Raw genomic sequence first — 13065 nt, forward strand, 5'->3', positions numbered from 1 at the left:
CACTACTTTTCCTATGCCTGCCATATAGTTATATCAGGACTCTGGATAAAACAATAATTACTGTTTTTATTACCGTGAACATGTAAATGTTATTTATGACAGAACTATGTAAAATACTGCGTTAGGCAGAATGGGCTAATCTACATCACAATGATGAGCAATGCCAGAACCGCGGGGGCTTTTGCTCATACAAAGTCCAGCAAAGGACCAGTGGCTCCCCTGGGCAGTTTTCCCTTAATGCATTGACCTAGCAGTCCAGAATGCTCTCATCTTGTGGCTGTGCCAGCTCAACAGCAACCTCTAATGCAAAAGAGGGAGAATGGAGTGGAAAATCCCCTGGATTTTACTGCTTCAGATCAGAAATGATTTACACTACTCCTACTCACGTTTCATTGGCCCAGATCAGTCATATGGCCTTGTCTAATTGCAAGAATATTGGGATATGGAATTCTCAAGAAAGAGAAGAGAATGGGATATTTGTGATGTCTAATGCATATGAGATTGCTTTTTAAAATTATTTTAAGCTTCCTGAAATTCCTATTATACTGGTTTTGTTATTCTGTATGCTTATATATAGGATGTGCCACTTCTGCCTTCTTGACAATATCTCTCTTCTAGCATTTTGACCAGCTCCAAATGGTACTGGTTTTCTGCATATCAGTTCTATAATTGTTTTCCTGGAGTTGTTTTCACCTATCACTTGAGTTGATCCCTAATATTCTTTTTTTTTTTTTTTTTTTTTGGTTTATGGCCTCGTTCTAGTGGAACATGTCTTCCAGTGATTACTTGAGAAAGGGTAAATTAGAGATAAATTGTTAAATAACATGCGTGTCTAAAAATGACTTTATCTTGCTTCCTTTTATTGATAATTTGGCTAAATATGCAAACCTAGTTATGAATAACTTCTTACAATTTTAAAGTAAGTTTTCTTGTTTTCTTGTTTTACTATATCTAGTGCTTCTCTGGGGAAGGATATAAACCATTTTTATTCCAATTTTTTATGTCATCTTTCTTCCTTCTGGAATTCTTGTAGAATCGTGTCTTCTTTCCTAATATTCTGAAATTTCATGGTGATAGGTAATGTGTGCATCTATCATCCATTCTGTGGGTCACTCAGTGGATCCCTTTAAGTGGAATCTTAGATCTTTCAATTCAGAACATTTTACCTACAACATTTTTAAAAATTTAGTTCTTTTCTTTTTCTCTATTAGGATTTTGGTTTCTCTTTGGTGGATATTGTACATCCTATTCTGGTCCTATAATTTTCTTTTTTTTTTTAATTTTATATTTAGTTTTAAAAATATTTTCCTTTAACATTTTTATTAATTTTTAATTTCTATGGCAATATTTAACATTTTTAAGGTTTCTTTCTTGTTCTTTGATTATCTCCTTTGTAGAATTGATGCTTATTTCATGAATGAAATAGTTCCTCTTTCTTCTCTGAAACTATTAACAATATTTTTTCCTCTCTCCCGGCATAAATTGTTTCCTGTAAGTTACTTTCCAATGTTGGCTTGTTTGCACTTGTCTTTCATATTAGAGACTTTTTTCAGATGTCTGGTGATTTTTGGATGTATGCTTATATATACAGGTTGGTCACTAAAAAATTTACTGGAGTGTTTGTAAACGTATATGTGTGTGTATGTGTGTTTGTGACTTGACGGTAGGCTTTATTTTAAAGCATTCTTATTGGGCTTATTCTCATTGGAGATCTTAAGTCAACATGTTTGGATCTTTTTTCTTGTGACTGGCTCAGATTCTCCAGATAAAACCTTTTCTTGTTCAGATGGAGAAAGCCTGCTGCCAGCATCCTCAGAGTTAGGAGGGATAAAGAACTGGGGATTTCAGTATGAAGGTATAAACCTTTACTTCGATTCTTTGTTTTTAGTATGGATTACCTTATTTCAGATGCTTTATTTCAGATGCCAAGTGCCAGGCAACTAGAACTCCTTTACCAAATGGTAAGAATAAACAATGGTAAAACTGTGGGGCAATCTGACATTATCTACTAAAACTTATAATTTAGAAAATTCACTTCTTGAAATATCCAATAGAAATACATATACAGGCATAGCAAAAGGCATTGAAAAGAATGTTCATATCTATATTATTTTCAGTCATCTCAAACTGAAACAACCTAAGGTCCATAATCAGAAAAATTTTATAAATATATTGTAAATACTCATTTATTAGTATATACAGCATGTAACTACTATACAGCAATGAAAGTTACAAATGGTTGCTACATACAACAGAGATCAACCTCACAAAAGTTACAGTGAACAAAGAAAGTCCAATAGAAAATAATATAGATTGTATGATTCCATTTAGAGAAAGTTTACAAGGAGACAAAATTAATCTATGGCATTAGACATCAGGACAGTGATTGCCCTGGGGGAGGAGAAGAGGAGTGGATGATTGGATTGAGTACAAAGTGAGACTTCAGGTGGTGTCAGTGTTCTATGTCTTGACTTGAGTGGGTATTTCATGGGTGTGTTCACTTTTTGCTAATTCATCAAGTTGTACATGAACCTGTACACTTTTCTGAATATACACAATACATCAGTTAAAAAGTTTCAAAAGAAACTGACCTGCTTAAAATAAATCCCATTCTGTCCAATATACATGAACCAACCCAATCTCTAATTTTTTTATTTCTGTAAGAACAGTATTGATGCTCTTTATTTGTATGGTATCCAGCAATTTTCAGAGAACTATAAATTATCTCATTTACCTTCAGGGCATCATAATGAAGTATTTAACAGGTAATTTTAGATTTGTTGAAAAAAATAGAATAACTCAGAGAGCCGTCCTTTGTTTGTGGTAAGCAAAGTTCCTTGTTTCCTTCCTTGTGGCAGAGTTGGGACTGGAACCCCAGGCGAGTGACCCTTCACACAGCTTTCTTTCACTATACTTACTTGGATCCACAGCCTGTAACCTTGAGACTTTGGACAGATTTTATTCTTATGTTTCATTCCCTAATGAGTCTTCTTGGGTCACAGCTATCCTAAAGAACCAGTGTAGGCAACTTACTAGTGAATTATGAGCTAACTATGTTTCATTTTTTTTAAGTTTATTTATTTATTTTGAGAGAGAAAGAGACAGCTAGCAGAGGAGGGGCAGAGAGAGGGAGAGAGAGAATACTAAGCAAGGTCCACGCTGTCAGTGCAGAACCCAATACTGGGCTTGATTGGATGCTTAACCAGCTGAGCCACTCAGGCACCACTGAGTCATCTATGTTTTAAAAGGAGCCTTCTGAGGAAATTTTCTCACCCACAGGTGAGATGAGACACCATACCATGGCAGTTTGATTACTGGGGTGTGGAGGCTAGGGCAGAAGACAGGGAAATACTTTGCTTTTTGCTATGTTACCATTAGATACAGGGCCTTAGTATCACATTATATAATACCTAATAAATATGCTTATGTGTAGACCCAGGTTTGTTTGAAGGGAACCAATCCTCTACAAATGAGTACATTTATTACTTAGAATTCTAGAAGTTCCCGGACCTCTCTTGTGCTAAAAGCACAAAGTACACATAGTGGGGGAGATATGGAAAGAGGTCAAATATAGAGGTCTGTTGCTCTAGTCATCCTGCTTCAGGTATCCTTGGGTTTTAAAACATCATCCTCCAATTTACATTTAAGTTCAAGTACCTGATAGGAGGTGGTAGTAGGGAGAGCATAGAGAATACCCGTCCTAATTTGGGATGAGGTTGGGAATGCTTAGGAGGTGGGATGAGAGAGTGAGGTAGGAATGAGAAGGGAGGGAGACCACATAATACTTTAAAAGACCTGAGGTTTATACTCCTGTAAATAACTAGGTTTATATTCACGCAAATAAACTAGAGTCTATATTCATAGGAAAAACTCATATAAATATCAGAAGGCAAGGCCCATTGCCTTTTTCTTTCTGTTCCAAGTTCTTTTTTGCTCAAGCTCCAGATTGTTCTTTTGTGTTTTATTTTCCCCTTTAAGATTTTCCTTGATTCCCACAATCTCTCTTCTTCATGTAGGTGATATATCTCTGCTCTGTCTGGATTTGCTCCATAATCTTGAGAGAAACCTGAATTTAACCATATTTCTTAACTACGGATTCTTAAGAGAGGGGTTTAAAGACCACTAGGCAATGACTTAAGATGATTAAAACAAAGAGATGTGTGGTTAGGCACTCATTTGCCTTGTTTATGTTGTTCTGTCCCTCATCGAAAACTGTTTGGGAATCATGGTTTTATAAAAGAAAAGTGAACTAACAGTTTTATAAAGCTTTCTAAATTTTTTAAACATGAAAGAGTTTTCAATGGAAATTCAACATAGTTTATAACATTCAGATCAAATGCCCAAGTGGTTCAGTCAGATTAATAACAGAATCAGGAAAATAGTCTACAAACTAAGAATGCATCCCACTTTAAAACAGAATCTGAACCAGGGTGTCTGGGTGGCTCAGTTGATTAGGCATCTGACTTCAGCTCAGGTCATGATCTCACAGTTTGTGAGTTCAAGCCCTGCATTGGGCTCTGTGCTGACAGCTCAGAGCCTGGAATGTGCTTTAGATTCTGTGTCTCCCTCTCTCTCTGACCCTCTGCTGCTCTTGCTCTATCTTTCTCTTTCTCTCTCTCTCAAAAATAAACATTATTTTTTTAATAGAATATGAAGCTTATGCTATTTACAGCATGATTTTAACTGCTTTAATGTGGGACATTTTTCCCAATGGAGACACTTTTACCAATCAGCCTTTGCTGCTCTGAAAGAAGCCATTGTAAATTTTTGGATAAACAGTATTTCAACAGAGTGCAATGTTTAATCTCAGATATGCATTCGACTCTTAACATTGTCTTTTTAGTCTGATTAAATGTGAATTTTTCATATTTAGTCCTAGGTTATGACATAAAGATGTAACTTCACCTTTTCTTCCCTCCCCCACTTTCAACTCTTCTCCCTTAGTAAGTTACAAGAAAGCAGTTAATTACAATTTGTAAATGGTGATCATAGTGATTCAAAACATGAGACATTCAAAGTACTCACTGAACTCATTTTTGATTCCATCACAAATCAATTTTATTTTCATATCATCTTTAGAAACTACAACGTGAAGAGGGGGAAAAAGATGGAACCCGTGAGCCATACCTACCTCTACAACCTCTGCCAATGCCTGCAGCTCCAGAATCTTCACTTCCCTGGCTGGGCCCAGGGAAGTTTTGTGCTTAATTTGGGACAACAGAACGGAGGAAAAAAGGTAGGAGAATGAATTTTGTTCTGTTTGGCTTATAAACTGTGTTAGATAGAATCAGTGGGAAAAAATAGACAAGTTATCTTTTAAAAAGTATTTTTAGGGGCGCCTGGGTGGCGCAGTCGGTTAAGCGTCTGACTTCAGCCAGGTCACGATCTCGCGGTCCGTGAGTTCGAGCCCCGCGTCAGGCTCTGGGCTGATGGCTCGGAGCCTGGAGCCTGTTTCCGATTCTGTGTCTCCCTCTCTCTCTGCCCCTCCCCCGTTCATGCTCTGTCTCTCTCTGTCCCAAAAATAAATAAATAAAAAAAAACGTTGCAAAAAAAAAGTATTTTTATTTCAAAAATAATACATGTTCCCACAGAAAATACTGAAAAAAATTTTAAAGAATTTAAGTATCTCTAAGAATCTCTAAAGGATAAAATATCCAATCCCATGACCTAGAGAACTCCTATTAATGTTTTTTCAACTTTTGTGTAGGTTTTTCTTATATGTACATACATACAGCGTATAATATATATAGAAGCCGCTTTTAGGCAACAGGCTTGAGCAATAGAAACTTAATCAGCACAGAAGGGCCCAGAGTGACCCCAACCTCATGACTGAATACAAACAGGCCCATTAAGCGGCCCACCTCAAAATATCCATAAACCCTAGCTGACCAATGGACTATTACAACCAGGCAGGAAAAATTCCGTATGTCCCCATAGCTTCTCACCCCCCCTTTAAATACAGCCCTCACCCACTGCCTCTTTGCAGACTTCTCCTTTGCTGTCTTGCCTGCTGCTCCCTTGCAGTATATTCAGTGTATTTAATATACTTATATCTCCTTTGTCCTGCCTATGTCGCTGGCTTCCAGCTGATGGGGTTGCCCTACATTTAGGGGCCCCCATCCAGTCAGGAGAAACACCACAATATATATGTGTGTGTTTCATATATATATGCCCATATGCACACATATATACATTTATACAGCTGTGCATTTTATTTTAAATTTTAATAAGCTAGTAATAAATGATACATTCCAATGCTATTATATATAATCCTCTGTCCCCAAAAGCAAACAAATAAGCTAACCATTTCTCCATTGCATATTTTAGGTTTTACCCATTCACTATATGTTGAGTCTCTACTCAGTGTTAAGGATACAATTTTTGCTCTGGAGAGCAATCAAATTAACAGAGAGTGTAAACACACAATTTCCTGAGAGTGATAAATGCTGTAGTAGAAGAATGCCCAGAATTATATGGGAGCACACACATCAGGCTATTGAATCATAGTGAGGATATCTGGGACATTCTTTCAGAAAATGTTAGTATCTGAGCTAAGTCTTGAAGGCTGATGAAGAATTTCAGTAAAAGGAGCAATCCTAGATATGGGGAGCAAGGCGGTGTGAACCAGTTTGAAAGTTTGAGAGCAAAGCACATTGAAAAATTAAAAGCAATCTCCTATCACAAGAGGATAGGGTAAGGAGGTAGGAGTGGTGGAGTGATGAATGATGAAGCTGGAGAATTAGGTAGAAGCAGATAATTAAAAATCAGTGTAAATGTTTGAATTTCTTTTAGATAAAGTACTTGAGAGCCAGGGAAGGATTTTCAGTTGGGGAATGGTGTAATCAGATTTACATTATAGGATACAGTCTGGGGAATGGATTGGAGAAGATCAAGTATGGAGTTACTGAGATTAGTTGGAATTTTGATGGTATAATTTTGAAAAAGGAGATAATTACATGTCCTGAGGCTGAGGCAGTGGGCAGGAAGGGGAAGGAATAAGTTTGGAGTATAATGTTTTGGCATTGATGGGAGAGGAAAGAATCAATGGTCATTTGGATTTCTTTCTTTTTTTTTTCTTTTCATTTTTATATTTCTAATTGGAATCTGGGTGGATGATGGAGCACTGGTAGAGAATAAAGTTTTGGAAAGAAGGTAGTGAATTTAATTTTGAATAGGCTAAGTTGGAAATTCATGTGAGACATTGAAAGTAAATCATTGAATTGAAGCGCTGGGCTGAAAATCTAGAATGGTTAGAATCACTGAGGTAAGTGAAAATATTGTTTTAGTTATTTTGGATACAGATCTGGGAGTGGAATTGCTGAGTCATATTGTAAGTCTACATTTAACTCCATGGGACCTCTATTTGAAGAACTGCCAAAATGTTTTCCGAAGGGGGTGTGCCATTTCACATTCTTACTGCAATGCCTGAGGGTTCCAATTTCTCCACACTCTTAACATTCGTTATCATCTGTCTTTTTGATTCTAACCATCCCAGTCAGTGTGAAGTAATATCTCAGTGTGGTTTTGATTTTCATTTCCCTCATCACTAATGATATTGAGCGTGTTCTCATGTGCTTTGGGGCCATGCATATATCTCCTATGGAGAAATGTTTGTTCAAATCCTTTACTCATTTTTTAATTGGGTTATTTAGTTTTCTATTTATTGTGTTGTAAGGATTCTTCATACTTTATGGATACAAATCTATTATCGGATATATGATTTGTAAATATTCCCCCCAATCTGTGGATTGTCTTTATATTTTTTGGTAGTATTTTTTAAAAAGTATCCTAAAAAATGATTTTTAATTTTGATGAGTCCAGTATATCTATTTTTCATTTCTTACTTGTGCTTTTTGTATCATCTAAAAAATATTGCCTAATACAAGTTCAGGAAAAGTTTAACCTTATGTTTTCTTCTAAGAGTTTTATAGATTTAGCTTTTGCATTTTAATCTATGATTTACTTTGAATTAATTTTTCTTTTTAAAAAATTTTTTTTTAACGTTTATTTATTTTTGAGACAGAGAGAGACAGAGCATGAACGGGGGAGGGTCAGAGAGAGAGGGAGACACAGAATCTGAAACAGGCTCCAGGCTCTGAGCAGTCAGCACAGAGCCCGACGTGGGGCTCGAACTCACAGACTGCGAGATCGTGACCTGAGCCGAAGTCGGTCGCTTAACCGACTGAGCCACCCAGGCGCCCCTGAATTAATTTTTCTATACTGTTTAAGTTTATTTTTTGCATGAAGATATCTAGTTGTCCCAGTAGCATTTGCTAAAAATATTATTTTTTCCTCACTGTAATATCTTGGCATGCTTGTTGAAAAGCAAGTGGCCGTAAATGTCAAGGTTAATTTTTGGATTCTCAATACTATTCTAGTGATCCATATGTATAACCTTATGCGAGTATTTGGAATTAAGAAGTGTGAATACTTCAGATTTGTTCTTTTTCAGGATTGTTTTGACTATTCGGTGTCCTTTGCCTTTCCATAGGACTTTTAGGATCAGTGGGTCCATTTCTGCAAAATGGCAGAGGAACTATTGATACAGTTGCATTGGATATGGAAATCATTGGGGTGAGTTTTGCCATCTCAGCCATGTTGTCTTCTAATCCATGAACACTGGTATCTTTCCACTTATTTAGGTCTCCAGTTTATTTCAGTTATGTTTTGTTTTCAGTGTACATATCTTATACTTTTTAAAGATTAATTCTTAAGCGTTGTATTATTTTCCATACATTTTTCCAATTGAATAGTTTTCTTGATTTCCTTTTGGGATTATTCGCTACAATGGTAAAGGAATGCAGTTGCTTTTTTAATATTGATCTTATATCCTCCTTCATTACCAAACTCATTTATTCTATTTTTTAAATGTGGAGAGGGAGAAAGCATTCATTCTTTTAACATTAACTAGGATGTTTTATATATCTATATACTAATAAGTGTTTTTTATCACGAAAGAGTGTTGGGTTTTGTAAAATACTTTTTCTGCATCTGTTGAGATTATAGAGATGATAAATTTTTCTTCATTCTATTAATGTGATGTATTACATAAATGGCTTTTTTTTTATGTCAAAACACCCTTGCATCCTTGTGATAAATCCCACCTGGTCATGATTTATAATCCTTTTTATATGTTGTTGTATCTGTCTTGCTAGTATTCTGTTGAGGGTTACTGCCTCTATATTCATAAAGAATATTTATTTGTAGTTTTCTTTCCCTTGTAGTATGTTTTAAGCTTTTGTATCAGAATAATACCAGCTTTATAGAATAATTTGGGAAGTTTTCCATTCTTTTATTTTGGGGGAGATTTTCAAAATATTGATGTTGAACATTCTTTAAATGTTTGATAGAACTCACTGGTAAAGCTATTTGGTTGTGGGCTTTTTTTTGTGGGAAGGTTTTGAATATTAATTCAATTTCTTATCATGCTATAGTTCTAGTTGAATTTTGTTTCCTCTTGAGTCAGTTTCAATAATTTGTTTCTTTGTAGGAATTTTTCTATTTCATCTAAGTTATCTAGTTTGTTGGCATGCAATTTTTCATAATATTTTTTATAATTCCTTTTGTTTCTGTGTAGGCAGTAATCACATCCTCTTATTCTTGATTTTACTAAATTGATTCTTTCTATTTAACTTCGTTTAGTTTAACAAAATTAGATTTATTAATTTTGTTGTTTATGTTAGTTGTTGATTTTTTTCAAAGAACCAGCTTTAAATTTGTTGATTTGGGGGCACATGGGTGGCTTGGTTCGTTAATTGTCCAACTTCAGTGCAGGTCATGATGTCACAGTTCAGGGATTCGAGCCCCGTGTCAGGCTTTGTGCTGACAACTAGGAGCCTGGAGCCTACTTTGAATTCTGTCTCCCTCTCTCTCTGCCCCTCCCCTGCTTGCACTCTGTCTCTCTCTGTCTCTCAAAAATAAATAAATAAGAAACTTAAAAAATTTAAGTTTGTTGTGTTTTTTTGTTACTTTCTATTCTTTATTTTATTTATTTCTCCTCTAATCTTTATTATTTTCTTCCATCAGCCTGCTTTGGGTTTAGTCTACTCTTCTTAGTTCCTTAAAATAGAAGGCTAAATTATTAATTTGAGATAATTCTTCTTTTTCAGTATAGACATTTACCCTATCAGTTTCACTCTAAACATGGTTTTTGCTGCATACACTAAAACTTGTCATGTTGTATTTTCATTTTCATTTATCTCAAAGTATTTACTAATTTCCCTGGTGATCTTTCACCCATTGATTATGTAGAAGTATGTTGTTTAGTTTCCACGTATTTTTGAATTCCCCAAATATCTATTGGTTCCTAATTCATTCCACTATGATCAGAGAGCACACTTCGCACTATTGCAAATTTCCAATTTAAAAAGAATTATCACGTAGCTGTATACTCAAGAATGTTCCATCTGCCCTTGAGAAAAATGTGTATTCTTCTGTTTAGATGGAGTGTTGTATAGATTTCTGTTAAGCCTACTTGGCCTATTATGTTATTGAAATCTTCTATTTAGTGAATGACCTTTTGCCTAGTTGTTTAAATGTCACTGTTTTTATCTTTTTAATAATAAAATTTAACATAAAATCTATTTGGTCTGAAATTTAAAAAGCCAGTTTAGTTGTCTTTTGCTTAACTCTGCATATCTTTTCCTGTCCTTTTGCTTTCATCCTATTTGTGTCTTTGAACTGGAAGTGTGTCTCATGTCAACAGTATATAGTTGAATCATGTTTTCTAAAAATCCATTCTGCCAAAAGGTCTTTTTATTTTTTATTATTTTTATTTTTTTAACTAAGTTTCTTATTTTAATTCCAGTATAGTTAACATACAACGTTATGTTAGTATCAGTTGTAAAATATAGTGATTTAACAATTCTGTACCTTACTCAGTGCTCATCGTAAGTGTACTCTTAATCCCCAGCACCTATTTAACCCATCCCCCTACCCACTCCCCTTCTGATAACTGTAAGTTTGTTCTCTGCAGTTAAGAGTCTGTGTCTTGGTTTGTTTCTCTCTCTTCTTCTTTGCTCATTTGTTTTGTTTACTAAATTCCACATATGAGTGCAATCATATGGTATTTGTCTTTCTGTAACTTTTTTCACTTAACATTGTACTCTCTAGTTCCATCTATGTTGTTGCAAATGGCTAGATTTCATTCTTTTTTTTATGACTGAATGTATGCCATTCCTTCTTTATGCTTTCATCTATTGATTAGCACTTGGGCTGATGACATAATTTGGCTATTGTAAATAATGCTGCAGTAAACATAGGGATGCATGTATCCCTTTGAATTAGTGTTTTTATATTTTGGGGGCACATACCCAGTAGTGAGATTGCTGGATCATAGGGTAGTTCTATTTTTAACTTTTTGAAGAACCCTCCATACTGTTTTCCAGAGTAAGTGCAACAGTTTGCATTCCCACCAACAGTGTAAGAGGGTTCCCTTTTCTCCACATCCTTGTCAACACCTATTGTTTGTTTCTTGTGTTGCTGATTTTAGCCATTCTGACAGGTGTGAAATGATATCTCATTATGGTTTTAATTTGCTTTTCCCTGATGATGAGTGGCGTTTAACATCTTTTCATGTGTCTGCATGTATTCTTCATCTGTTCATGTCTTCTACCCATTTTTAGTTGGGTTATTTGTTTTTTGTGCGTTAAGTTGTATCAGCTCTTTATATATTTTGATTACTAACATTTTATCAAATATTTTTTTGCAGATATCTTCTCTCATTCAGTAGGATTGCCTTTTAATAGAGTTGATTGTTTCCTTTGCTGTGCAGACCTTCTTATTTTCATGTAGTCCCAATAGTTTATATTTGCTTTTGTTTCCATTGCCCCAGGAGACATATCTAGAAAAATGTTGCTACTGCTGACAGGGTCAGCAGAAATTACCGCCCGTGCTCTCTTCTAAGAGTTTTATGGTTCAGGTTTCACATTTAGGTCTTTAATCCATTTTGAGTTTATTTTTGTGTATGGTGAAAGAAAGTGGTCCAGTTTCATTCTTTTGCATGTAGCTGTCCAGTTTTCTCAACACCATCTTTTGAAGAGACTGTCTTTTTCTCATTGGGTATTCTTTCTTTCTTTGTTGAGGATTAATTGACCATATAATTGTGTGTTTATTTCCAGGTTTTTTATTCTATTCCATTGATCTATGTGTCTATTTTTGTGTTAGTACTGTGCTTTTTGATTACTACAACTTTTTAAATATAACTTGAAGTTTTCCAACTTTGTTTCTCTTTTTCAAGATTACTTTGGCTACTTGGGGTCTTTTGTGGTTCTATACAAATTTTAGTACATGCGCTGCTGAAGTGAGCACTCTGTACAAAGTTTAGTATTGTTTATTCTAGTTCTGTGAAAAATGCTGTTGGTATTTTGATAAGGATTGCATTAAATGTCTACATTGCTTTGAGACTCTAGGCATTTTAACAATATTTGTTCTTTCAATCCATGAGCATGGAACATATTTCCATTTCTTTGTGTCATCTTCAGTTTCTTTTACTAGTATTTTTTGTTTTGTTTTGTTTTGTTTTTCAGTTTTCAGAGTACAGGTCTTTCACCTCCTTGGTTAAGTTTATTCCTAGGTATTTTATTAATTTTGGGTCAATTATAGATGAGACTGTTTTCTTAATTTCTTTCTGCTGCTTCATTATTAGTGTATGGAAATGGAACAGATTTCTGACATTAATTTTGTATCCTGCAACTTTAGTGAATTCATTTATCAGTTCTAGTAGTTTTGATTGACTCATTCAGGTTTTCTATATAGAGTATCATGTCGTCTGCAAATAATAAAGATTTTACTTCTTTCTTACCAATTTGGATGCCTTTTATGTATTTATTTATTTATTTTTTGTTTGATTGCTGTGGTTAGGACTTCTAGTGCTATGTTGAATAAAAGTGGTGAGAGCGGACATCCTTGTCTTGTTTCTGGCCTTAGGGGAAAGCTCTCAGTTTTTCCTCCATTGAGTGTAGTGCTCACTGTGGGCTTTTCATATAAGGCTTTTATTATGTTGAAGTCTTTTTCCTCTAAACGTACTTTGTTGAGGGTTCTGCAAATTCTGTCTTTTAATTGGAA

The 13065-nt window shown here is 35.0% G+C and overlaps 1 long non-coding RNA gene across 3 annotated transcripts in view; it reads left to right on the forward strand.

The window, feature by feature from the left end:
* The window catches only part of LOC131512704 (uncharacterized), a 102786-nt gene that overhangs the window by 59514 nt on the left and 30207 nt on the right, over positions 1-13065 (forward strand). For 2 of the 3 annotated variants that reach the window (XR_009262255.1, XR_009262253.1), the window contains exons 5-7: positions 1787-1855; positions 5080-5236; positions 8492-8574. This is a non-coding gene — a long non-coding RNA (uncharacterized LOC131512704). The remainder of the gene's footprint in view (positions 1-1786; positions 1856-5079; positions 5237-8491; positions 8575-13065) is intronic. The other variant, XR_009262254.1, reaches the window with a different exon arrangement.

This window comes from Neofelis nebulosa, chromosome 5, assembly GCF_028018385.1.
Source record: "Neofelis nebulosa isolate mNeoNeb1 chromosome 5, mNeoNeb1.pri, whole genome shotgun sequence".
Taxonomy (NCBI): domain Eukaryota; kingdom Metazoa; phylum Chordata; class Mammalia; order Carnivora; family Felidae; genus Neofelis; species Neofelis nebulosa.